The sequence below is a fragment of the Bufo bufo genome, chromosome 9 (assembly GCF_905171765.1).
Source record: "Bufo bufo chromosome 9, aBufBuf1.1, whole genome shotgun sequence".
Classification (NCBI taxonomy): Eukaryota; Metazoa; Chordata; class Amphibia; order Anura; family Bufonidae; genus Bufo; species Bufo bufo.
The window spans coordinates 173,135,502-173,149,889 of NC_053397.1; the positions used below are offsets into that span (position 1 = coordinate 173,135,502).

At 44.9% G+C, this 14,388-nt stretch overlaps 1 protein-coding gene and 1 long non-coding RNA gene across 2 annotated transcripts in view; one reads left to right on the top strand and one right to left on the bottom strand.

Annotated features, from left to right (window-relative positions):
• Positions 1-14,388, top strand: part of STAB1 (stabilin 1) — a 382,691-nt gene that overhangs the window by 275,974 nt on the left and 92,329 nt on the right. The window lies entirely within an intron of this gene.
• Positions 1,783-11,766, bottom strand: LOC120979886. The gene is made up of 3 exons (XR_005774386.1): positions 11,690-11,766; positions 9,870-9,874; positions 1,783-1,996 (listed from the first exon to the last, which is right to left on the bottom strand). It is a non-coding gene; the product is annotated as an uncharacterized LOC120979886 (long non-coding RNA).

The following is a 14,388-nucleotide window of genomic DNA, read 5'->3' on the forward strand; positions in this document are numbered from 1 at the left end:
GAACTCAATCTTTTCAGGAGGTCGATTCCTATGATCAGCCGATGATAGGGAAGGTCCACAATCAGTGTGGTATGTCTAATTATCTTCTTGCCAATTTTAACCATGATGTACCTCTTACCTGCAAAGCTTCTCCACCGACACTTATCAAAGAGCCATCAAACGATTTCAATCTTGTCCTCTTTGCTGTCAAATCTAATACCTGTTGGAAATAACTATATGACAATATAGTAGCTTGTGATCCTGTGTCAAGTAAACCCTAATTGGCCCGATAAGTTCATCTTGGAGATAAGAATCAAGAAAATATCGGCCTTCAACCTGAAATAAATCACACAAGAAATTAGGGTGTTCATTTATTTGACACTTGCTAAGGATTTGACCTTTCTGCAGCGTCGCGACCTCTGGTGAATTCTTGGAATTCCTGTCGCATGCAGGAGCAGTAACAGCCCCCACCTTTGGGGAAGACTGGATTACATCACAGCTTACAGATGGCAGCTCGCAACTGGATGCTGAGATGATAGGATCACTCACTGGAGAAGACACATTAGTGCAGGAATCATCATGGTTAGACTGTAATATACACAACATGTTAGACATCTCCTCCTTTGCCTCAATTTTAGGGTCAAGAACGCTGCAAGGCAAAGTAGGATTAGAAATCACATTAGATTATCTTACAACCATCTCCGTAGCCTTGCACCGGCCTGGGCTCTGACCCCGCCCTGCCTGCATTATGGGGCTGAGCTGAGTACTGCAGTTGCCCCTAAAAAAGACTCAATCTGTTTTCCAGTGGACACCTGGGACAGGTCCAAGGGAGCTTTGAGATCAAGATCTCTAGCCAAGCTAAGCTTAATTTGCATGGGCATTGCATCATAAAACAGTTGTTATACGCCAACCCATAGGCATTTTTAAGGATAGGGAGGAATTCCCGGGGACTCTGATCGGGTCTACATGTGAGTTTATAGATATCACGTTTTGCAGCTGTCACAGTACGGTAAGGGCCGAATTGTAATTTGACCTCGTGCAAAACATCCTGCCAATCCTGAATTCCCCTCTCCCTAAATGAAATAAAGTAGTGGCGATATTTAGCATCAAATGCCCATGGTAGGAATCTGATCCTGTCAGCATCAGAATACAAATTTAAAGAATCCATGGTGGACTGGTACAGTTCTAAGTGATTGGCAATTTTAGGAGATCCCTTTTTAGAGAATTTGGGCACAGTGACATTTAGAAATGTAATGATACTCGAGGAGCTCTGATCCTTTTCTGAACACTGAGTATTTTTCATTCTAGAGACCACCTCAGCATATGTTGGTCGTCTGAAACTCTCATTCCCCTGATGGGCAAACTCATGCCTGCGTGGTAGGGAATGGATCACAAGCTTTCCCACATCACTGTCACAATCACTCACACTCCACTCACTTCCATCAGACCCACTTGGCACAGGTGACTTAACACTAACATTCCTCTCTAGGGGAGGATGTGGATGGGCACTTCTGTGGCCTTTTGCGTCGCTAGCGCCTAGTAAGGTGGTTACAGCTTGAAACGCCTGACTTAATTGGGTTAAGGCCTCCTGTGTAATCATGCCATCACACTCGGGTGGCTTAGGGTCTCAGATGGATTGCGCTTTAAGAGCACGTGATGCTGACATATCTGCATTTTGGGGTGTGAGAATTGGAGGGACTGGAGATCCCTCATGATCAGACAGATCACTTTCAACATTGGCTACAGTTTGGCTTAGTTCTTTGTTTGCTGCAGACTGCTATAATGGATGGGCAGCTCCTCTGCCTCACTTTTTAATTTGTGATAGGCAGCATGGCTATGATCGAGCTCGCATTTTAAGTCCTCTATTGATGCCTTTGCAGATTCTAATCTTTCTTCCATATGGGATACATATGCTTGCATTTTCATTATATGCACATGTCTACTCTCTGAGAAAATGCTGACCTCTAATAATGCATACAGAATTGATGGCAACATCTTTAAGAGGTGTTGGTTTTTACTGGCGATATTTTTAAGCAGGTATCTGATTGAGACTATTTGTGACAACAATCCCATTGATATTTCAAGATTTCAAAGCTGTGAGTGGCCCACAATGAAAGAGTGTGGGGAAATATCCTTCTAAAATATAACCTTTATATGATATACATTAAAATATACACCTGAAGATGCATCACAATACAAAACATATAGTCAAGGGGTTCTGGGTGGATACCCCACTGCTGGTAAAGAAAAAAGACAAAACTTAGCACTGATACGCATAGGTGAATGCTAACAGTATAACCCAACCAACACAAGTATAACATGTATTGGGGTTCCAGGACGGATACCCCACTTCTGGTAGGACAAGAATATAAGATGTAACTGCTGCGCCGGTGTGGACACAGACAGTCTTACCTGACCGACCAGATGACTAGGATCAGCGTGGTAAGGGAGTCAGGCCTGACGGAAGGGAGTGTAGACAGGGAAAAACAGTCATGAGAGTATGGATGCTGTGCCCTATATCACCCTATATACTTGGTAGGATTGGGGCCTGCTCCCATGCTGCCTGTCTACACAGAGCACTCGCCCTGAAAAGAGCGACCCCGTCCGGATACCTGTCCCTAGTTATGGACCTGAACCCTAGTCTAGTGAACAAACATAAAAAACACAAAGCGACTACAGGCCTCCCGACGTGGCACGTTTCTGTCGTGTCGACTCCTCAGGGGATAAAATGCATGTAGAGACAAAACGAAAAATATACCGTCTATGACCGCAAGTAGCAGTCAAACATATGCTGCAGTAGGACGGTTACATGAAAGACTAGACCCAAGGTTCAGAGTCAAAGTCTAGGGGCAGGCATCCATGGTGCAGGATTGCCATGCTACAGAGGAATAAATGCTTCTCTGCTCCTTGGTGTGTAAGGATCTGGTGGTCCTCACTAAAGGTAGTATCCCTAATGTTAAGGGGGTTCATCAACCTATACCAGCCACACTGACACATACCTTCATGATGTTTAAATAGATCCCCAGCGCGCCTCTTCCAGGGAGACCGCCCTGTCAGCATCGGCGTCGGCGTGTGACGTCACGCGCATGCGCCGTGACGCACCAGACGCCGCCGCTGATACCACATGATTACGGCGACCAATCGGATCAGGAGGCGGAGGGAGAGAGCGGTTACCACGGAGAACATGTCAACACAAGGTAACCTCACAGTACGTCCCACAATGGAGGCGTCCGTGACAACGCTACAGAGCAAGATCGTAGCAAATTAAAACTGACATTTCTTGCAGGTTCGCAGCAACAAGAACTAAATAGAAAGAGCTGGACACAATACCAGGTTGTTTTGGAAAATTGTGAAATAGTAGTATGTCTCCTATATGTGCATCCCTTCCAGAGGAATAGGATGCCACCACAGGATTGAACATTACTATTATTGAGGAGTAAGCTTAACCAATATCTATATAAAGCACCCATAGTCCAGCCTTTCATTCAGGCCCAGGGGTGCAGATGTTTTAAGGTGGAATATCCATCGGGATTCTTGCTGAAGCAGACATTTGTCCCAGTTGCCCCCTCTCACAGGTGGTTTGACCACATCAAAACCGAGGAACTTCAGAGAGGCTCTACCATTGTGCACAGTATGGACGTGTTTAGAGATTGGGGTATCTCTTTTGTGTGAGATGTCCCCCAAGTGCTCCCCTATCCGCCTCCTGAATTCCCGTATCGTTTTACCTACATATTCAATCCCACATTCACACTGGATCCGATATATGACCCCTCTGGATTTACAGTTAATGAAATGCGGGATTGAATATGTCTTGCCTGTGACATTGCTCACAAATGACTTGCTAACCTGTATGCGTTTGCACGCTATACAATTTCCACATCTATAACAACCCACAGTTCTACATCGCAACCAGGTGGTCTTGGTGCGATCGGGTGCATAGTGGCTATGCACTAGCTTATCACGTATGTTCGGCCCCCTACGATAGGTTATTTGTGGTTGGTCACCTAAAACGTCTTTTAAGTCAGGGTCCATTTTGAGGACTTGCCAATGGCGCCCCAAAATCTGCCTGACTTGTTTAGACCCCCTATCGAAATTGGTGATGATTCTCATGACCTTAGTGGGTGGAGTGGATAGTTGATTGGAAGTGAGCAGTGAGCATCTTGGTCGGGACAGGGCTTTCTGGAATGCCGATCTCAACACAAAGTCGGGGTATCCCCTGGACAAAAATCTCGTCCTCAGATCAGCTGCTTGGCGAATAAAATCATGCTTGTCTGAGCAGTTGCGTCTCAAACGCAAGTACTGACCTCTAGGAATTCCAGTCCTGAGTGGGAGAGGATGGTTACTCTCCCACCTCAGGAGGGAATTCGTAGAGGTGGCCTTCCTATAGATCGACGTGTCCAGTTCACCCTTCGCGTTCCTGGAGATTTTAATATCCAGGAATGGCAAAGTCGTGGGGTGCGACTCACAGGTGAAGTGCATGCCAATATTGTTCTGATTGAGATGCTGGACGAAGGCTTCAAAGGTCCCCTGATCTCCATTCCAGAGTATGAAGATGTCGTCGATGTATCGCGCCCACAAGCCAATTTCATAAGTGTCAAGAGCCTCGTCTTCCTTGAAAACGATGGTCTCCTCCCACCAGCCCAGGAATAGATTAGCATACGATGGGGCGCAGGGACTCCCCATCGCAGTACCCCTGAGCTGGTGGTAGGTCCTCCCATCAAAGGTGAAAAAATTACGTGTTAACGTAAACTCAAGAAGACGCAGGACAAATTGGCTGTGGGCGCGATACTGACATCCCCGTGACCGAAGGAAATGTTCTACAGCCCTGAGGCCCAAATTATGTGGTATCGAGGAATAAAGGGCCTCAACGTCAATACTGGAAAGGAGACAGGTCTCCTCCAATGTCAGACCCTCCAAACGCTTAAGGAGGTCGGTGGTATCTCTGACATGGGAGGGGAGAGCCGTGACAAACGGTGCCAATATCCGGTCGATGTAAATACCCAGATTCTGGTTAAGATTGTCCACCCCCGAAACAATGGGTCTCCCCTTCAGAGGACTAACCCCCTTATGCACTTTGGGGAGACTGTAAAATGTAGATTTACGGGGATGCAGGGGAAAGAGAAAAGCAAATTCCTCAGCATTAATGATATTGGTAGCTTTCGCTTCATCCAAAGTAATTTTAAGTTCACGCCTATATCCCTCGGTGGGGTCATTATACAGAACTTCATACGTCCCTGTGTCTGATAGTATATTCCTACACATATTCTCATATTGCACCGCGTCCATGACCACGACATTCCCCCCCTTGTCAGCGGGTTTGATGACAATGTGGTGGTCATCAGCTAATGAAGAAATAGCAGTGGTCACGGACTCGGCGCAGTTGGAATGATGCGTGGACACTCTGAGGTCCTCTAGATCCCTGGTGACCATGTTTAGGAATACATCTATACATGACACTTCGTTCGCAGTGGGTGGCATCTTGGTACTTTTCACTTTTAGATTAGTAAATGGACCGTTACCCTTGGTAGTGTCCTCATTGGAGTTCAAGGACTGTAATAGTTGTACATCCTTAAGTAAGTCAGTAGGAATCCCCAATTCAAGACATTGGCGACGGTCCATTAATCTAAAGTGTTTATGCCACCTTAACTTGCGAATAAACAAATTAATATCTTTGACAGATGCAAATCTGTCAAATTTTGGGGTGGGTACAAACGTCAGGCCTAGTTCTAGGGCTTTAGTCTCATCGATACTGAGGACACGTGATGAAAGGTTTAAGACTTGTGGTCCCAAAACTAATTCGGAGGTTTCTGTGTGCGACTGCTTCAGCAAGAATCCCGATGGATATTCCACCTTAAAACATCTGCACCCCTGGGCCTGAATGAAAGGCTGGACTATGGGTGCTTTATATAGATATTGGTTAAGCTTACTCCTCAATAATAGTAATGTTCAATCCTGTGGTGGCATCCTATTCCTCTGGAAGGGATGCACATATAGGAGACATACTACTATTTCACAATTTTCCAAAACAACCTGGTATTGTGTCCAGCTCTTTCTATCTAGTTCTTGTTGCTGCGAACCTGCAAGAAATGTCAGTTTTAATTTGCTACGATCTTGCTCTGTAGCGTTGTCACGGACGCCTCCATTGTGGGACGTACTGTGAGGTTACCTTGTGTTGACATGTTCTCCGTGGTAACCGCTCTCTCCCTCCGCCTCCTGATCCGATTGGTCGCCGTAATCATGTGGTATCGGCGGCGGCGTCTGGTGCGTCACGGCGCATGCGCGTGACGTCACACGCCGACGCCGATGCTGACAGGGCGGTCTCCCTGGAAGAGGCGCGCTGGGGATCTATTTAAACATCATGAAGGTATGTGTCAGTGTGGCTGGTATAGGTTGATGAACCCCCTTAACATTAGGGATACTACCTTTAGTGAGGACCACCAGATCCTTACACACCAAGGAGCAGAGAAGCATTTATTCCTCTGTAGCATGGCAATCCTGCACCATGGATGCCTGCCCCTAGACTTTGACTCTGAACCTTGGGTCTAGTCTTTCATGTAACCGTCCTACTGCAGCATATGTTTGACTGCTACTTGCGGTCATAGACGGTATATTTTTCGTTTTGTCTCTACATGCATTTTATCCCCCTGAGGAGTCGACACGACAGAAACGTGCCACGTCGGGAGGCCTGTAGTCGCTTTGTGTTTTTTATGTTTGTTCACTAGACTAGGGTTCAGGTCCATAACTAGGGACAGGTATCCGGACGGGGTCGCTCTTTTCAGGGCGAGTGCTCTGTGTAGACAGGCAGCATGGGAGCAGGCCCCAATCCTACCAAGTATATAGGGTGATATAGGGCACAGCATCCATACTCTCATGACTGTTTTTCCCTGTCTACACTCCCTTCCGTCAGGCCTGACTCCCTTACCACGCTGATCCTAGTCATCTGGTCGGTCAGGTAAGACTGTCTGTGTCCACACCGGCGCAGCAGTTACATCTTATATTCTTGTCCTACCAGAAGTGGGGTATCCGTCCTGGAACCCCAATACATGTTATACTTGTGTTGGTTGGGTTATACTGTTAGCATTCACCTATGCGTATCAGTGCTAAGTTTTGTCTTTTTTCTTTACCAGCAGTGGGGTATCCACCCAGAACCCCTTGACTATATGTTTTGTATTGTGATGCATCTTCAGGTGTATATTTTAATGTATATCATATAAAGGTTATATTTTAGAAGGATATTTCCCCACACTCTTTCATTGTGGGCCACTCACAGCTTTGAAATCTTGAAATATCAATGGGATTGTTGTCACAAATAGTCTCAATCAGATATCTATCATTCCCACTGATATGGCAGGATTCCTAGCGACAGGATTTGATGCAGAGAACTGGTTACATGAGGCCAAGGATATATTCTCTGATAAACAGTTCAATCAGAAAAAGTACTTACCATCCTTTCAAACCGCCTTTGTAGATCTTACCCAGGTCTACAAAGAACAGATTACGTCCTGGTGGGAGGTGCAAAGTCTGGACAATTACATTAAAAATAATATTGTCCCAAGGGGGCTGCGTATCTCTCTCCTCCCAGCGGCTCGTCTACGACAACACCCCGGCTTCTTAACTAAGTGGGAGCAGGAAGCCACAAATAGTTCCCTTAGGCTTATGAGGCTTCTGCTGGATGAGGAGAGAGCTAATCTAGCCACCCTTAGTCAGAAATTGATAGAATACACGGAGGTTGTACAGACTTTTTCACAGGAAGCGGAATTCCAGAACAAAGAAAAGCAGCTCCAACTTACCCTAGAAAAATATCAATATCACCTAAAAGAAAGAAAACACCGGCAGTTTATTAGAGATCTCTCAGATTTTAAAGAAAACCGTATATATTCCTCTCTTGGTAACACAAGAAGAGATACTGTACCAAGCAATTCTGAGAGATCTTCTACTGAAACTGACCACTCCGATTCGGAGAGAGAAACTGTCCCTAAAGTGAGTCAACATCCCAATAGGGGCAGGTACAGGAAGGGTAAAGGTCGTGGTTCATACAGAGGCCAGGATAACCGTTTTTTAGGCCAGTTCAATCAGACTATGGAATATCCGCTACGCAGTCGCACACAGAAACCTCCGAATTAGTTTTGGGACCACAAGTCTTAAACCTTTCATCACGTGTCCTCAGTATCGATGAGACTAAAGCCCTAGAACTAGGCCTGACGTTTGTACCCACCCCAAAATTTGACAGATTTGCATCTGTCAAAGATATTAATTTGTTTATTCGCAAGTTAAGGTGGCATAAACACTTTAGATTAATGGACCGTCGCCAATGTCTTGAATTGGGGATTCCTACTGACTTACTTAAGGATGTACAACTATTACAGTCCTTGAACTCCAATGAGGACACTACCAAGGGTAACGGTCCATTTACTAATCTAAAAGTGAAAAGTACCAAGATGCCACCCACTGCGAACGAAGTGTCATGTATAGATGTATTCCTAAACATGGTCACCAGGGATCTAGAGGACCTCCGAGTGTCCACGCATCATTCCAACTGCGCCGAGTCCGTGACCACTGCTATTTCTTCATTAGCTGATGACCACCACATTGTCATCAAACCCGCTGACAAGGGGGGGAATGTCGTGGTCATGGACGCGGTGCAATATGAGAATATGTGTAGGAATATACTATCAGACACAGGGACGTATGAAGTTCTGTATAATGACCCCACCGAGGGATATAGGCGTGAACTTAAAATTACTTTGGATGAAGCGAAAGCTACCAATATCATTAATGCTGAGGAATTTGCTTTTCTCTTTCCCCTGCATCCCCGTAAATCTACATTTTACAGTCTCCCCAAAGTGCATAAGGGGGTTAGTCCTCTGAAGGGGAGACCCATTGTTTCGGGGGTGGACAATCTTAACCAGAATCTGGGTATTTACATCGACCGGATATTGGCACCGTTTGTCACGGCTCTCCCCTCCCATGTCAGAGATACCACCGACCTCCTTAAGCGTTTGGAGGGTCTGACATTGGAGGAGACCTGTCTCCTTTCCAGTATTGACGTTGAGGCCCTTTATTCCTCGATACCACATAATTTGGGCCTCAGGGCTGTAGAACATTTCCTTCGGTCACGGGGATGTCAGTATCGCGCCCACAGCCAATTTGTCCTGCGTCTTCTTGAGTTTACGTTAACACGTAATTTTTTCACCTTTGATGGGAGGACCTACCACCAGCTCAGGGGTACTGCGATGGGGAGTCCCTGCGCCCCATCGTATGCTAATCTATTCCTGGGCTGGTGGGAGGAGACCATCGTTTTCAAGGAAGACGAGGCTCTTGACACTTATGAAATTGGCTTGTGGGCGCGATACATCGACGACATCTTCATACTCTGGAATGGAGATCAGGGGACCTTTGAAGCCTTCGTCCAGCATCTCAATCAGAACAATATTGGCATGCACTTCACCTGTGAGTCGCACCCCACGACTTTGCCATTCCTGGATATTAAAATCTCCAGGAACGCGAAGGGTGAACTGGACACGTCGATCTATAGGAAGGCCACCTCTACGAATTCCCTCCTGAGGTGGGAGAGTAACCATCCTCTCCCACTCAGGACTGGAATTCCTAGAGGTCAGTACTTGCGTTTGAGACGCAACTGCTCAGACAAGCATGATTTTATTCGCCAAGCAGCTGATCTGAGGACGAGATTTTTGTCCAGGGGATACCCCGACTTTGTGTTGAGATCGGCATTCCAGAAAGCCCTGTCCCGACCAAGATGCTCACTGCTCACTTCCAATCAACTATCCACTCCACCCACTAAGGTCATGAGAATCATCACCAATTTCGATAGGGGGTCTAAACAAGTCAGGCAGATTTTGGGGCGCCATTGGCAAGTCCTCAAAATGGACCCTGACTTAAAAGACGTTTTAGGTGACCAACCACAAATAACCTATCGTAGGGGGCCGAACATACGTGATAAGCTAGTGCATAGCCACTATGCACCCGATCGCACCAAGACCACCTGGTTGCGATGTAGAACTGTGGGTTGTTATAGATGTGGAAATTGTATAGCGTGAAAACGCATACAGGTTAGCAAGTCATTTGTGAGCAATGTCACAGGCAAGACATATTCAATCCCGCATTTCATTAACTGTAAATCCAGAGGGGTCATATATCAGATCCAGTGTGAATGTGGGATTGAATATGTAGGTAAAACGATACGGGAATTCAGGAGGCGGATAGGGGAGCACTTGGGGGACATCTCACACAAAAGAGATACCCCAATCTCTAAACACGTCCATACTGTGCACAATGGTAGAGCCTCTCTGAAGTTCCTCGGTTTTGATGTGGTCAAACCACCTGTGAGAGGGGGCAACTGGGACAAATGTCTGCTTCAGCAAGAATCCCGATGGATATTCCACCTTAAAACATCTGCACCCCTGGGCCTGAATGAAAGGCTGGACTATGGGTGCTTTATATAGATATTGGTTAAGCTTACTCCTCAATAATAGTAATGTTCAATCCTGTGGTGGCATCCTATTCCTCTGGAAGGGATGCACATATAGGAGACATACTACTATTTCACAATTTTCCAAAACAACCTGGTATTGTGTCCAGCTCTTTCTATCTAGTTCTTGTTGCTGCGAACCTGCAAGAAATGTCAGTTTTAATTTGCTACGATCTTGCTCTGTAGCGTTGTCACGGACGCCTCCATTGTGGGACGTACTGTGAGGTTACCTTGTGTTGACATGTTCTCCGTGGTAACCGCTCTCTCCCTCCGCCTCCTGATCCGATTGGTCGCCGTAATCATGTGGTATCGGCGGCGGCGTCTGGTGCGTCACGGCGCATGCGCATGACGTCACACGCCGACGCCGATGCTGACAGGGCGGTCTCCCTGGAAGAGGCGCGCTGGGGATCTATTTAAACATCATGAAGGTATGTGTCAGTGTGGCTGGTATAGGTTGATGAACCCCCTTAACATTAGGGATACTACCTTTAGTGAGGACCACCAGATCCTTACACACCAAGGAGCAGAGAAGCATTTATTCCTCTGTAGCATGGCAATCCTGCACCATGGATGCCTGCCCCTAGACTTTGACTCTGAACCTTGGGTCTAGTCTTTCATGTAACCGTCCTACTGCAGCATATGTTTGACTGCTACTTGCGGTCATAGACGGTATATTTTTCGTTTTGTCTCTACATGCATTTTATCCCCCTGAGGAGTCGACACGACAGAAACGTGCCACGTCGGGAGGCCTGTAGTCGCTTTGTGTTTTTTATGTTTGTTCACTAGACTAGGGTTCAGGTCCATAACTAGGGACAGGTATCCGGACGGGGTCGCTCTTTTCAGGGCGAGTGCTCTGTGTAGACAGGCAGCATGGGAGCAGGCCCCAATCCTACCAAGTATATAGGGTGATATAGGGCACAGCATCCATACTCTCATGACTGTTTTTCCCTGTCTACACTCCCTTCCGTCAGGCCTGACTCCCTTACCACGCTGATCCTAGTCATCTGGTCGGTCAGGTAAGACTGTCTGTGTCCACACCGGCGCAGCAGTTACATCTTATATTCTTGTCCTACCAGAAGTGGGGTATCCGTCCTGGAACCCCAATACATGTTATACTTGTGTTGGTTGGGTTATACTGTTAGCATTCACCTATGCGTATCAGTGCTAAGTTTTGTCTTTTTTCTTTACCAGCAGTGGGGTATCCACCCAGAACCCCTTGACGATATTTTTAAGCACATCAAGTTAAGTTAGATGTCTCCTGACTGTGCCAAGTGGCGTCCATACATCCACACATTCTCTCTTGGCTTCTGCCTGCAACTCACTTATACATGCAGCCACATCATGATCCAAATATTAATGTGAATTGACATATTCAACAACGATACGGATTAACTACTCCAGGCTAGATGGACTATCTCCTGTTGCATCATCACTACCGGCTGCACTGATTTTCTTACAACAAAGTTATATAAACAGATCTATGAATAATCTGGTTAGCCAAGAAAAGTATGGAACGTTTTACTATTTTCACAAATAATCAAAGAATTAACTTGATCTCGCTGGGGCCTCCATTTTATATCGGGTTATATAAAGACCAATTGCTTTATATAAAAAAAAAAATGAATGGATCAAAAGAAAAATTATTCAAATGATTCTGATCCATGAAATGGACATAAACATCTCCAAGAGTTCAATCGAGAACCTAATTATTTTGTGCAATAAAAAAAAACAGTACAATCGTCTATGCAAAATATACATGATTTATTATACAGGGTGGGCCATTTATATGGATACACCTTAATAAAATGGGAATGGTTGGTGATATTAACTTCCTTTTTGTGGCACATTAGTATATATGAGGGGGGAAACTTTTCAAGATGGGTGGTGACCATGGCGGCCATTTTGAAGTCGGCCATTTTGAATCCAACTTTTGTTTTTTCAATAGGAAGAGGGTCATTTGACACATCAAACTTATTGGGAATTTCACAAGAAAAACAATGGTGTGCTTGGTTTTAACGTAACTTTATTCTTTCATGAGTTATTTACAAGTTTCTGACCACTTACAAAATGTGTTCAATGTGCTGCCCATTGTGTTGGATGTCAATGCAACCCTTTTCTCCCACTCTTCACACACTGATAGCAACACCGCAGGAGAAATGCTAGCACAGGCTTCCAGTATCCGTAGTTTCAGGTGCTGCACATCTCGTATCTTCACAGCATAGACGATTGCCTTCAGATGATACGAGATGTGCAGCACCTGAAACTACGGATACTGGAAGCCTGTGCTAGCATTTCTCCTGCAGTGTTGCTATCAGTGTGTGAAGAGTGGGAGAAAAGGGTTGCATTGACAATCCAACACAATGGGCAGCACATTGAACACATTTTGTAAGTGGTTAGTAACTTGTAAATAACTCATGAAAGAATAAAGTTACGTTAAAACCAAGCACACCATTGTTTTTCTTGTGAAATTCCCAATAAGCTTGATGTGTCAAATGACCCTCTTCCTATTGAAAAAACAAAAGTTGGATTCAAAATGGCCGACTTCAAAATGGCCGCCATGGTCACCACCCATCTTGAAAAGTTCCCCCCTCACATATACTAATATGCCACAAACAGGAAGTTATGTGAGGGGGGAACTTTTCAAGATGGGTGGTGACCATGGCGGCCATTTTGAAGTCGGCCATTTTGAATCCAACTTTTGTTTTTTCAATAGGAAGAGGGTCATTTGACACATCAAACTTATTGGGAATTTCACAAGAAAAACAATGGTGTGCTTGGTTTTAACGTAACTTTATTCTTTCATGAGTTATTTACAAGTTACTAACCACTTACAAAATGTGTTCAATGTGCTGCCCATTGTGTTGGATTGTCAATGCAACCCTTTTCTCCCACTCTTCACACACTGATAGCAACACTGCAGGAGAAATGCTAGCACAGGCTTCCAGTATCCGTAGTTTCAGGTGCTGCACATCTCGTATCGTCTGAAGGCAATCGTCTATGCTGTGAAGATACGAGATGTGCAGCACCTGAAACTACGGATACTGGAAGCCTGTGCTAGCATTTCTCCTGCGGGTGTTGCTATCAGTGTGTGAAGAGTGGGAGAAAAGGGTTGCATTGACAATCCAACACAATGGGCAGCACATTGAACACATTTTGTAAGTGGTCAGAAACTTGTAAATAACTCATGAAAGAATAAAGTTACGTTAAAACCAAGCACACCATTGTTTTTCTTGTGAAATTCCCAATAAGTTTGATGTGTCAAATGACCCTCTTCCTATTGAAAAAAACAAAAGTTGGATTCAAAATGTCCGACTTCAAAATGGCCGCCATGGTCACCACCCATCTTGAAAAGTTTCCCCCCTCATATATACTAATGTGCCACAAAAAGGAAGTTAATATCACCAACCATTCCCATTTTATTAAGGTGTATCCATATAAATGGCCCACCCTGTACAATAATTTAGAATACAATCAAAATAATCAACGCAAATTTCAATAATATACAATGATATGCAGTACCCAGAATTTGCCACTATATGGTGCCAACAAAACACTACTCAAACCAACTCAAGAATATTATGCAATATGGCTTTAAAATTGTGAGAGAGATAAAATCAATTGATTAAGTGCAGAAACTCAATCAAGAAAATAACAAATACAGACCCTTGCCCTGCCAAATCTAATGCCCAATCTCGGATAATGGTAGTATTGCAATAAAACGTATAAATTATCAGCTTGATATCAAACTAGGGAATATAAAGATTCCCAACAGAGAAGCTCTCTTGTTATCAATATCAGATCTTGTATTCAGTGATATGCCGTTGAGACTGATGTAGTACTAACACTATACGTCGCAATAAGCGGGGTTTAGCTAAGTATCAAGCCAATTAATTTATATCAATACTACATATAAATAAAAA